General features: G+C 46.5%; 1 protein-coding gene across 2 annotated transcripts in view; it reads right to left on the reverse strand.

Moving 5' to 3' along the window:
* LOC146798801 (uncharacterized) overlaps positions 1-13,780 on the reverse strand; it is an 83,922-nt gene that overhangs the window by 11,699 nt on the left and 58,443 nt on the right. The window lies entirely within an intron of this gene.

Raw genomic sequence — 13,780 nt, forward strand, 5'->3', positions numbered from 1 at the left:
CCCTTGTATTTTAGAAGACAACGAACATTTGATTTCCAGTAGGCTTGTGTTGCACAAGGGAATTAAAGGGTACTTCCTTAGGGTGCCATTTCTAGTTGGTGCCAAATTTTAAGGAAATTTGGAAAAAAATAACTTTTTATTAGGCTTTAGGGATTCACTCTAACAGCAACATGCTATTTTGTCTTGAGTACTTAAAATCCTTGCTTTGTTTATTTCCATTAAAGATGATTACTGGTTACAAAGCCTTATAACAAATAATTGTATAGTTCAACATTCCACCAAACAGCTTTGCTCTAGCAAGGTTGTACATTCCCTTCTTTGCTGTAATGCATCTCGCACCCAATTTAAGTCTGGTGCTTTCCTAAAGTAAGGTCCTCTTTATGAAGCGGGCTGGCCAAACTGTGTCATTCTTTGTGTACTGGTTATCAAGAGGGTGGGACCGAGAGGAGTGGGGGAGTGCAAGAACTGTGTCCTCCCAGTCAGATACTACAAAATAAAAAAAGGCAATCTAGACGGGAGGACGAAAGGTTGCGTATTGTTCGTTAGGGAAACGTACTCAAGATATGCAGCAGGTCCAATGAAGGGAAGCACAGAGGGAGCCTTCTGTAATCACAGTCAAGAAAGCATCCTGCCCGAATGATTATTTAGTATACTGCCTCCTGATTTAAATTATCTTATATCCTGGGTTCCTTAACAAAGAAGACTCTACCTTTTAATGAGAGGGGTGTGTGTGTGTGTGTACACGTGTGTGTGTGTGTGTACGTGTACCAATTCTAACTGCTACAGAACGAAGGACAATATTGGGCCATCCTATATTCCGGCATCCCAGTCCTGAAGAGGGCTGTGGACCCCATATGGGGCCACAAAAAAGCTGAAACATGTTGACCAAGGAGATGCTAAATGAATGGCATTCCTCAACATTCCTATGCTAATTTTCCTTCTAATATCCCCTTTGAATATGACAACAAATATCACTTTGGATTATCTATATAGATTTTAAACGACTTGTGTTTGATGTCATAATAAACATAAGGATATACACATATCTCCACCCCAAGTATTACCAAAAATAATTGGGAGTCTAACTGTCCCCCTGGGAATGTCGGATGGCTGAGGCAAACCAGATGATGAAGTATGCGACCTAGGATGTTGGGTGAGGGTTGGTCTTCAATTTTTATGAAATCCACACATTAAAGGAGGTATTGATTAAAAATCTTCACTATTTCTGGGGTTACTCTCATATCCAGATTGTCTTTTACATTCCTCATGTATGCAGATGATACAATATTACTGGACAAAACAGCAGTTGGGCATCATTCATTACTGTTTTATAATCCCATTTCTGAGAATAATAGAGTCCCATGACTTTGCATTTGGCGGACAACTTCTCAAAGCAAACAAACGACCGCCCTCTTTGCCAAGTTTAAATCTTCTGCTTTCTTCAATGTAAAGATGAAGAAATCATTATACTCTACATTTTCAAGGAATCTGAATTACGTTGACGACTTTGTTCAGTGTAGGGCCTTAAAAGTAATCTTCAACCTATCAAACTCGAGTCCCTTACCATGCATAAGGCACAAATTTGAAGCAAGTGCCCCCAATGTTTGTTTTTGTTTTAAAATGGACTATGAAACGTTATTGTTTAGGAGAATTTACCTGATCCAGCATGTCTGAAGTAAGCTTTTTTGGTGCACAATTTTAACCTTGAAGACTTTTAAAAAAAAACAAAAAACGGAATTGCTTTATTCTTTAATACATCCACTACATGTTATGTCGAGTGATACAGGACATTGTTAGTACATATCTATTCTTGTCTACGCATATTCTATTCCCGGATTAAATATACAACACGTTTATTTGACCATCTGCATTCAGGAGTCTTAGCTTATGGTTTGTCCATGTATAAGTTAAATGATAGAGGTTTGAAATTATTTTATGTCTTGATTACCTGTGATAAAATTCATAAACCTATGTGAACATTTTTAATTCCTACAGTAAATACTCAGCAGTCAACAGCCCAAGCTAACAATTCCTTTCAAAAAAGCACATGGAAGCAGCAGACACAAGCAGGGGAACTTTACATTTTGGCTTTGGGAGACAGTGAAATTACCTTTTGATGCCAATGGCCCATGAAAACATAACTCTTTTCATCTGCATAGTTAAAGCAAATGCCTTTTTTCTGTCCCAGCTTCAGAACATACCATGAAGCTACTTTGATGGAAAAAATGTGACCTGCAAAACTAGATTGTGAAATTAAGTTGTGAGGAGGGGTGTAACATTGTTCACCAAAAGGGCAAAAAGCAAGGTGCAGCCCCAAGCCAGTAAGCCAAAAGGCTTGGCAGCCCAACCAATCATAACACAGCCAAAACATATGAGTCCAGAAACTGCAGTCCAGGACAGTGAGCTTGGTAAATATGCATCAACCCGGACATGCCCTGTACTATCCCCAACTTAAAAAAAACAACATTTACTAGCCTTCAGCTGAGAAGGTCACGGAGGTTGTTTCCCTTAGACCAAAGACTTAGAGCAGTGTGTTGCTGACAAAAGTCCAAAGCAATATTTTCTGAACCATTTGAGTATTCTTTGTAGACCTTATGGTTTCAGAAATTATATTAGTTGAAGGCACAGTTAAATCATAGCCTTATATCCCAGTGGCACAGTTCCAACTGGTGTATTGGGAGAGTTGCTTTGTATAAAGGATGCCCAGTGTTCCATGGATGCCCCCATCATCCAAACATCTGGACTGCAATGAGAGTATTTTAAGATAAATACTCTTATAGTTTTAGTACTAGTACCTCTAGAGGACCTACTTTTGAAGCTGGTCCAACTCCAGCACTAGCTGTCTGTGAGCACAGTTTGTATCTCATTTGGTCTTCCCCCACAGGAATTGTGTCCTGCCATGGATTACACCTACAGGACCGCTGGTAGACAGGTTACTGGGACACCAAGTGTGAGAAAGTAATCCTTGTTGCCCTGAACCTCACCAGGAATTTGTGGTTCAGACATATGCTTCAGAGCAAGGAATTGGGGCAGCATTGGCACAAATAAATGAGGAGTGCCTTGATTAGCCAGTTGCCTTCATTAGAAGGCGACTTCTCCCCAGAGAGCAAAGATGGAGTGCCATTTAGAGGGAGGCTTTGCTGTGGTTTGGTCCCTGAAGAAGTTGAGACCATACCTGTTTAGCACTCACTTTCATGTTCAAACTGACCACATACCTCTCGGATAGCTTATGCAGATGAGGGGGGAGAATCCAAAGCGGTTAAAGTGGTCCAGTCCCCTACAGGGGATGGACTTCACAGTGGATCACAGACCTGGGACTGCCCAAGCGAATGCGGATGGACTTTCCAGGTTTTTCCACTTAGCTGATGAGGACTATCAGGTTGTAGGTTAGTTACCCATCACCTTTCGTTCAGTGGGAAGGCTGTATGAGAAAGTATTCCTTTTCACCCTGATCACCCCAAATGTTTTTGAATGGTACTGGTAGTAACCGACTTTGACTGTGCCCTCGGCTCTGCTAACAAGGCCCATGGCCAGTGCTCTAATTAAAAGGTATATGGTAATTAGGTGTAATTACAATTGGTAATGACAACCTACATGTAAGACCCTCGCATATTGAAGGGCACGTACGTTTAGATGACCAGCAGATTTGATGCACTTAAGTGTTCACTGTTGTGGTGGCTGTGGTCATTTTAAAAGTCAGCTCTGCTTTGCAAGCTGCTTTTAAATTGAAATGATATGCAAATTCAACTTTGGATTTAAAGGTACTTCCAACGTACTAAACCATCTTATTTTGACATACAAATCGCCCCAGGGTAGGGTGCCATGTAAAAATAAGCAGGGACATTTAAAAAAATGTATATGCCCTGGAGGTAGTGAAGACTACCAATTTTGTTTTTCCTCATTGTACCATTTTAGCTTCATAGGCTTATTAATGATACATCCATCAACTTGCCACTGTTGAATTTATCATAACTAGTACAAAAAAAGAAGTTATAGAACTTTCTTTTCTGTGAGGCAAAATGCAGCCTTCTAGCAGCCTCTCCTGATTTGCCAGCTCTTGAAAGGCTTAGCCAAATTGCTCTGAGGAGGTGATAAGTGGCCTGCATGGAGACAAAGGATGTCTGGTAGGGGGAGATCTGCAGCTGCAGAGAACAGGCCAGGAAGGGGGAAGGCTAAACAAACTGGTCTTCAAAGAGAGCAGGACAATAGGGATGCGAGCCATGCCTAGCCTCTCTTCCTGTACCCCCCCAGCCAGATAGGAACCCCAGGAATTTAATTTTCAGGAGGTCTGGAATGGGAGTGTTAAGGCAAATGAGCCACACCAGTAGGTTGGCCTAGCCAGGTCTTAACCCAAAGCAGAAAGTTTATACATCTTGAATTTTAAAAGTACAGTGCTTTGTGGGACAAGAATATGCCACACTTTGGAGGAATCCGTCATACTTTTGGGTGTACCCCATTGGTCAGGAGTGCCCCCCCGCCCCACGCTAGTCGCCCCAGAATATTGGATAAACATGGGCAAGCTGCACAGCAACTCAGATTCCATGCCTGAAAGTACAAGAAGAGGGAGGGCTGCACTCCTGGAACCCTAGCCTGAATCAAGAGGACTGTACTCTGAATGACTGCACCTGCTGCACACTAAGGAACTACATCCCTAAGGACTTTGCCTTGCTTCAAAAAGAGAAAGAGTGGAATCCCCGAAAGCAACAGGTTAAAAGAGCTCCACTGGCATAATCTCCAGCAAGAAGACCCTAGCTGACCGCTTTCATCTGAACTTTAGAGGATTTGTCCACGTGCATTGTAGGAACTGTAGTCCCAACTTCCGAGGAGCAACTCAGAGAATGTGGAACCACCAAAAGGAACTTCAGGAAGCACCTCTTGAAGTTAGTTAGGAGAACTTTTGAGAAGGTTTGTGAAAAAGGTCCATAAGGTGACCGACCTGACGTCGAGAGACAAGCCGACTACGTCGAACCGTGACCCACCCTGGAATTCAGGTTTGTCCTGCTAAAAGCTTCAGAGCTCAAGACTTAAAGCAGTTGACAGGGTGCTCCCGCTGAACCAAGCCGACAAAAATGCTGCAAATCCGGCCTGATGGAGAGGCCTGCTCAACGTCGAGAGAAATTCCTCCAGAAATGTTTCCGAGTGCGAAGGTTAAATTTTGGCCTCCCGCTTAGTGTATCCAACCAGGGTTCCATCTTGGTTGGCCTCAAACTTTGACTTTGTTCCGGTCAATCGCGACCAGATGTTCCAATTTGGCACTATTTGTTTTTAAGTACTAGAAAGTGCGAATTCTTTGAAAATTCATATCTCCTTTTCCCTACATTGAATTTTTGTCATTTTGGTGTTGGATTTTTAGGTTTCACCTGAGCCAGCGCGCATGCGCTGCTCTGCAAAGCTTTTAGTAAGGGCTTTTAAACACATACTTGTGCATGTGCTTTATTTTTTATCACCCGCAATTGGCCTTTGCATGCGTCTTTCTAAGAAAGAAAGCACGCAACTGGTCCAAGGCGGGTGCATGTCCCGCCTTCTCTGTCCCCTGGCCTAGGGTTCTCGGGAGTGAGCAGCAGCGCCATCTGTTTCCAATTATCGCGGCAGCGTCTTGCAGTCGCGTTAATTGGAAACAGATGGCTGTCAGCACTGGTCGCGCTGGTTTAAAGTGTCACTTTCCCACCATTTGTTTATTTCCATGATTCCGGCCTGCTCGAGCTCCTTCATTTGTTGCTTCGATGTACTTGCAGTGCCAGAATTAGTGGAGCGTGTCCTACTCTGCATTAATGTTAATTCTCCTTCATTTTCGAACATTTCTTTCAGTAACTGTTCTCGTTTGCTCCACCTATCCGTCATCTCTCTTCCTCTCAGTCTACACAGTTCGTACTTCTTTAGCGTTAGAAATTCACAAAATACAAGTTAATGGCACTGAAAATAATTCATTATTTTCTGGAACGTGACTCTCATGTCTGTTAACTCTCATAAGATTCGGGCATCATTTGATTGGAATCTGCTCTCTTTCTCACTGCTCCTTGTCCGTATCTTGGGAAACCGAACCACAAGATCCGAGAACCGCGGAGTCCCCGTTTCAAGGCAAGCTGAGCTGTAGTCACGACAAAGGTGGCAGGAAGCTCTGCGGGGGAGGATGCAGTGGTCAGTCCTCCAGGTGCCCCCACCCCTCCAAAGGTACCACCTCGGGAGACCAACAACTCTCTCACACCCGCAGTCTCCTACCTTGTCAGATGCTGAGAATCAGCCTCACTCATCAATGATCTTGCGGTCTCGGTCCCGGAAGCAGCCGCTGTTAAGGAATTCACCACAATACTGCCGGAAAGCAGGAAGCCGCTCTGTGTTCGGGCGCTTGTCCTTTGTGGTCCGACACCACGTTTTACAGGATCTTGGTACCCTGCATTACCCTTCGTATTCACCACCGCCGTATCCGAGGAACACAGGAAGGCAGCACTCCACAGACAGAGAGCACTCTAAGTTATAGCTTCTTCAGAGTTTTATTCTTTTTTCATTATTTTTCTTCTCAGTTTGACAAATTGCAAAGTGCAAATATCAATGCATCAGGAAAATCAACTTACGTCCGGGCATAGAGTATAAAGTGCAGAGTATATTTCACAACAACTGCCCAGATAGATCTGTTGCACTCACAGGGTGTTTAAACAAGCATTGGCATAGCCAATAGGTCTCGCCTTAGGGACATTATAAGTGTTTGGCCATGCAACAGTTAATGCTGCACCAAGGATATTGTGCTGCATAATTAAATACTTATAAGGTCCCAAAGGCAAGACTTGTTGGCTATGCTAATGCTTGTTATTGTGTGTTGTCTCTTACCTATTTAATGTATTGGTGTTTGTAAATGCTCTACAGACGTGTCTCCTAAGTTAAGCCTGTCTGACAATTGCCAGCTACCAAGGGGTGAGCAAGGGAATAATTCATCTGGTCCTTATATTGTGTTTGTAGCCCTATTGCTAGTGGTAAGTGCATACTTACCCTTTATAATAATCCATCTTCCAAAACCAAGACTTTGGGAGCATTGCCCCTGGAACCCCAAGTTTTAAGTTTAGATGTTACCCTTGTTCATGTTGGAAGGTGGACTTTTGGGTTACCTGAAACTTTTTGCCATTTTACTAGAAATGCAGTCATCTGGGATCAAACAAACAGAGTTATTTGTCTTTCCATTATGCCCACTGAGAAGCTAAGGTCAAAGAGAAGAAGTATTTTAGCCAACTTAATGAATTGTATCTGGGACCTCTGTCCTATTAACAGGTCATAGTAAACCCGAGTTTATCCAGTCTGCCAAAGATACCCAAGCCTCTCCCCAAAGACTAATAGCATACTCCTTTTTGGAATTTTTTTCAAGATAAGATGGCTGCCAGGTAGGAGCTCTGCTTCAGAGCTCCCGGGTTGGGGATCAACAAATCGGTATCTATCCCCGGATAGCCCTGCCATCCACCTCTCGCTGCAACACTCTACAGAAACACTGCAAGCTGCGATCCCGGAGCAACAAGTTGGGCTTACCTTTTTCGAAGATCTCTGGGAGAGGGTCACATTCCCTCCGTCGCCGACTGTCTTGGCTGCCGCTCGCAGAGTCGCGGCAGCGCCCTGCTGTTGGAGCGGACCGACTGTACTGCCGGAGGGATCGTCCAGCTGAACGTCAGTGGTGCCCGAGTGGGGAGCTTGCCGCGACGTCCTTAGCCGGAGTGGAAGCCGAGTTTGGGGGCTGGTGTTTGCGCCTGCCTCTGTTGCCTGTTTGCACCCATCTTCCGCCTGCCTACTGTGCCGAGCTCTGAGCATCTCGAGAGGTCTTGGTCCAATACTTGATGCCGGCTTGAGCCCGCCTCCCTGTGATGCCGTGTGGGACCGGGGCTGGATGCCGGTGTCGAGCCTCCCCTCCGCCTGCCTCTGATGCCGCTTTGCATCACGGCGCTCCAGTGTGGAGCCGGCCCGCTTCCCGCCTGCCTGGAGTTGCGGTTTGGCACCGGGGCTGGATGCCGGTGTTGGGCCCGCCGTCCGCCCGCTTTTCATCACGGCGTTCCAATGTACAGCCAGCCCGCTTCCCGCCTGCCTGTAATTGCGGTTTGACGTCGGAGCTGGATGCCGGTGTTGGGCCCGCCGTCCGCTCGCCTCTGATGGCGTCTCCCTCACGGCGCCCCAGGAAAGAGCCGGTCATTGGTTGCTGCGGGCGTCCTGACGAAAAATTCCTTCCGAATTACTAATTGGAAGCGGGGCGTGCCTTGCAGGGCATCTCACCTGATTCCCTAACTTCGGATCCCGGCTCGCCTGCTTGAAAAAAACGCCGACAAGCCTTCCTGTTTTATTGGAAGGTGAGCGCCACGCTGGCTATTATGACTGTAGGGGTGATCTCTATATGTGCCACTTGTGTGACGCTCGCTTTGTTTTTATCGCAACTTCTGTATACACCCTAGGATTGTAACTGTCTGAGACGGCCATCTGAACCTTTATCCTCTTTGATGACGCTTGAATCACACAATAGAAGCTGTCCTCACTTGCCCTACTCATAGTAAGTGAAAGAGGTCTGAGACTTGCTTTCATAACAATAGAAAGAGGACTGGGCCTGAAGCTACCTACAATAACAGAAAGAAGACCTTTACAGTGGCCATCTTAGTATGGGCTTTGTTCTTCCGCCCTTTCAACCTACTCTACTGATTGTGACCTGGTATACCCCCACCCGGACATGGGCATATGTCTAACAGCCCTTGCACTTGCCTTTAGCTGCTCACTCAGCTGGCCCACCTGGACTCGGCTGCACTCTACGTAAGCAACCCTCGATAGTAAGGCAGACCTACGTATATAGTTCACGACGCAAACCAAACGCTGGGTTGGCAATTCCATCACTCTCCCCAACATGGCAGAGCCCTGCTTGACCTCCACTGGAGATAATTACTATACCGTTATCTATCCTCCTAATCTCTCCAAATCCGCCTCCACATCCCTTAAACACTCCACCCTGAAAAGTCATCCAGAGACCCTGATATCTGACCATCGTCTCTGCATGAACCAGGGCACTGTCATCAACGACCTCATCTTATATTCCAGGAAAACGCCCCTCTGGCGCAATGCCTTTTCGAGCCTCCTCAAAGTACAGGAAGCCAGGAACATCCCTCACGGAAAAAAACACTCAATCACTCCATCTGCAACCCTGCGTGCTGACCTCACCATCACACTATACAACAGCGGCATTATCCTAATTCAAGGGCCTCCCAAAAACCTCATCAAATTTGCAGACCTCTTCACCCTCCTGAAAAAACATGTTCACAACCCGTCCCAGTCCACGCTCACGCCGCTCCACCTCTCGCCCAATCCGCCTAGTGTGCCTTTGCCACGCACCATACACTCCTGCCAGTGACCTCGTCACTGGTCATCCCGGTCCTGACACCCTGTCACCTAAGCATGCCAACCACTGCGTGCCCACTCCACCGAACCTAGACCTTCAAGCGATCCCCGCTCCGTTGGCCTCTGAAACTCCCCCTAGGGCCCACCTCACATGCCAACCCAGCCCCGCTATCACGCATCCAGCACATACCCTCAGAAGCATGTCTAAACCCTCAACCTTCTGCCTGCAGAATCTTCCTACACTCTGGGTTACGGAAACTCCTACTAGGGCCCACCACACTGGTATGGAAATGCCTAATATGGCCCAGAACTTTGGTCGAGTTAGCCCCACCTCTAGGCCACACACCCAGTCAGACGAAATAGCTCTCCCCTTTTCGGCCCCCTGCCAACAAGACTTTCCCTCTCATAATGACACCGATCGACCTAGCCCCCCTCACGCCGTCAAAATAGTACGCCTGCAACCGGCCCTCTGCCCGCCTAAACCCACCTCTAGGCTGCCATCACACACTATCAGGACCGCTCCCTTGCAACTGGCCCCCTGCGGGCCATAACCTACCTCTCTTAGAGACATTGATAATATTCACTGCAGAGCTACAGAACTAACACTGGGCATCCACAAATACATTCTGGATCTAAAGCACCTTCTTCACATCACCGAACTCTCCTTCTCCAATCTCTGGCTCTCGCAGAACGCGACCCACATCTCCGTCACAAAGCCCCTCCTTCTCCCCCTACCACTTTCCCTGAGACACCTGCACCCCCGCAAGCAACCCTGCCACCTCTCGGAGGAGGAAATTCTTGCTCTCCTCCATACCTACAATCCCACCCCTGGCACGCTTAATCCCTCAGAACTCTCGGAGGAAGAAGTGGCTGACCTCCTCAGTGGTTACAACTCTGCCTTGGCTACCCCATGCCCCTCAGACCTGAGGGAAGCACTCCCTATCGACACGGTTGCATCTAACCCTAACAGATCTGCTACCCTCTGCACCAGAGGGGTGGTAAATAGCAACCTTGCTAGAGTCCCCATCTCTGCCTCTACCCTTGACACTCACTCCGGCCCCTCCCTAGCCGGCCTCCTAAAACTGCCGGTCAGCAGTAAAACATGTATCTGATATCTCCGACCTCATCCTGAGACATAAATCGGACCTAGCGATTTTGACTGAATCTTGGCTCAAGGAATCCTCATCGCCCTACCTAGACCTCTTAGTCCCACCCAACTATAACATCGTAAGGATGGACAGGCACTCAAAGAAAAAAGGTGGGGTCATTGCCTGCATCTACCGCTCTAACTTCCTTGTTACGGAACTGCCGGTGGACCCTACAGACTCCTGCAAATACCTCACACTCTCCATCTCCAACAACACTTCACAACTGTACAAACTTCACATCTTTTACCACCCCCCAGGCAAGAACGACACCTTTACAGACCTCCTCATGGATATCATCACAGCCAAGATTTCTCCAAACTCTAATGACATTTTCCTTGGCGACTTCAACTTGCATTGGAATGACCCTAAGGATCCTCAGGTCAATGCCTTTAGAGACTTCTTGGCCGATCAAGCCCTTACCCAAGCCTGCTCCCTCCCTACTCATTTGAAAGGTGCCACCTTAGACTGGATCATTGCTAAAGAATCAGCGGTCAAACTTATCTCTACTCACCCTTGTGATTGGTCTGATCACCACGCCATCACCTTCCTCCTGCCCAGCACCCACAAGACATGGACACCTCAACCCATGATTCCCAAATGATGGGTTAGAGACACCAAGAACCTTGATCATGTGAAACTGGCAGAGCGTTGTGAGACCGACCTCCCCACCACCCCTCAGTGCACTTCGGTTGACAACATAGCGGATCATTACTCCTCAACCATATCCGACATTCTTGACGACCTGGCACCACTAAAATTAAAAGGAACCCAGATCAAAGACAGAAACCCCTGGTTCAGCGGATCCCTCAACAAGGAGAGGAGATCCCTTCAACAGACTGAACGTAACTGGAAACAAAACCCTTCAGCAGCACATCTAAAACTTCTCCGCCAGGCCAGAAATGCCTACAATAAGAAAATCCTCCACTCAAAAAAAGAATTCTTCAGAACGGAACTGGAGAACGCCAAAAACCGACCTAGCGAAAACCTCCAAAGAAACACCTAAACCCCTAATAACAAGTGAGGAATTCTCTTCCTTCTTCTGTGACAAAATCTCTGCCCTAGGTAACAAACTCAAATCCGCAACTCACCACCAAAATCAAAATCTGCCAGCTCCACCTCTTCTCTCCGCGTTGTCCTCCCAAACCTCACCCAAAAACCTAGCGCACTGGTCCAATTTTAAAATCTATGACGAACACTCTATCTCGAAAATTCTTGCCTCCTTAAACCCGAACAATCACTTCAATGATCCTCTCCCATCCAACTGCCTAGCTGCAGCCTCTCAGGCTATCATCCCTTCCTGGACCTCAATAATCAACGCCTCCCTCCTCCATGGCTCAATTCCTGATTCGCTCAAGGCTGGCCAAGTTGTCCCCATCCTAAAAAAAAAACACGCTGCACCCTGCTTCCGCTGATAACTATAGACCGATATCTAACATCCCACTCCTAGCCAAAGTTCTGGAAAAATGTGTGCAACAGCAACTGAGCCTACACATCAACAAATTTTACCTGTTAGATGACTTACAATCCGGGTTCAGATCGGGACACAGCACGGAAACCACCCTCCTCCACATTGTAGATGACGCTCTCCAAGCCCTCGACCAAGGCAAAACCTGTCTCCTAATCCTCCTAGGCCTTTCCTCTGCCTTCGATACGGTTAACCATCAATTTCTCCTTGAACGGTTCAAACTCAGGCTGGGGTTGGATGGCACAGTCCTTGAATGGTTTAGATCCTTCCTCCAAAACCGCTCACAGAGAGTCCTCATCAACGGTAATCTATCTGCCCCCTCTCCGGTTCGAGTTCCCAAATGATCAACCCTCTCCCCTACCCTCTTCAACTTCTACCATGAACCTCTCACGAGGTTCTACGTTCTGCGAATATCTCCTACCTTATGTACGCCGACGATACACAAATCTACATAAAAATCTCTTCCCCTGAGGACATTTTCTCCCTGAATGAGGCCTTGATGCTGACAGTCCACTGCCTCACCGCCAACCAGCTTAAACTCAACGCAAATAAAACTGAATTTCTTCTGATCTCTCCACCCAAACCCAATCCAGACATCCAGGAATGGATCAAGACCATCTCAGCACTAAACTGCCCTCCTACCATTGTTGACTCTGCGAAATCCCTTGGAATAACCCTAGACGGCAGCCTGAACATGCTTGGCCATATAAACTTGATGGCCAAAACGGCCAGATTCCAGCTGTGTTACCTAAGAAACCCTTCCTCGATGTGTCCGACCTTAAAACGGCAGTACAGGCACAGGTCATCTCCAGATTAGAATATGGATGCTCGACTCTTGCAGGGCTACCCAAGAAATCTCTGGCCCCTCTGAAAGCCTGCCTCAACAGACTACTAACCGGCTCAAGGAAATTCGACCACATCTCTCCCCACCTCAAAGCGCTGAACTGGCTTCCCCTAGAGGCCAGAATCCAATTTAAACTGGCCTGCATTACTCACAAAGCTCTTTATAACAACTCCCCTTCATTTCTCGCACAAAAACTCGTGATATCAGGAGGACCCAGAAACTCCCGATCTGCCAAAGACCTACTACTGCAACCTGCACGCTTCCGGAAGGAAAAAACCTACAATCGGGCATTCACTGGGGCTGCGCCGAGGATCTGGAACTCTTTCCCAACCGCCATCAGAAGACTTCCGTCCTTGGCACACTTTAAGAAGGAGACCAAAACCTTCTTAATGTGTAAATACCTCGCCTAATGAACACGTTACATTATTACCTTTCCATGGACGATACCTATTCCTGTGCTCCTGGGCATCCCCCTAAGAGTGAGACTATGTGCCTTCTTGTACAATGTATCTACCTGTTTTGATTTCTTCCCACATGTAGCCGGAACTTTAGACTACGTGTTTTTCTTGCATCATATATTCCCTATTTTACCCAATTGATCCCTTCCTTCCCATCGCTTTGTACACCACCCTTATTACTGTAAAGCGCTCTGATACCCTCATGGGTCTGGTTCGCGCTCTATAAAACAAATAATAATACGTAAATAAATAAATAAATACTTTTAGTTTTGTAGTGCTTTAACAAATCAGCTCCATAAGGTCTTTGGGGATACAGCTCTGCCCAGAAAGAGCTTGGACCTTATGATTTTCTGTTTGCTTCCCATAATTTTAACTGCCCTACTTTTTCCTATGTTTAAGTAAAAGACTAATTTCTTTTTAAACATATAGCTGTGACTAGACAATCAGTGTATTGAGTTTAATAATATATGGTATGCAGTTTGCGAGTTTCAAAATACTTGCCTGCTCAACTCAATAT

Source organism: Triturus cristatus, chromosome 9, assembly GCF_964204655.1.
Source record: "Triturus cristatus chromosome 9, aTriCri1.1, whole genome shotgun sequence".
Taxonomy (NCBI): domain Eukaryota; kingdom Metazoa; phylum Chordata; class Amphibia; order Caudata; family Salamandridae; genus Triturus; species Triturus cristatus.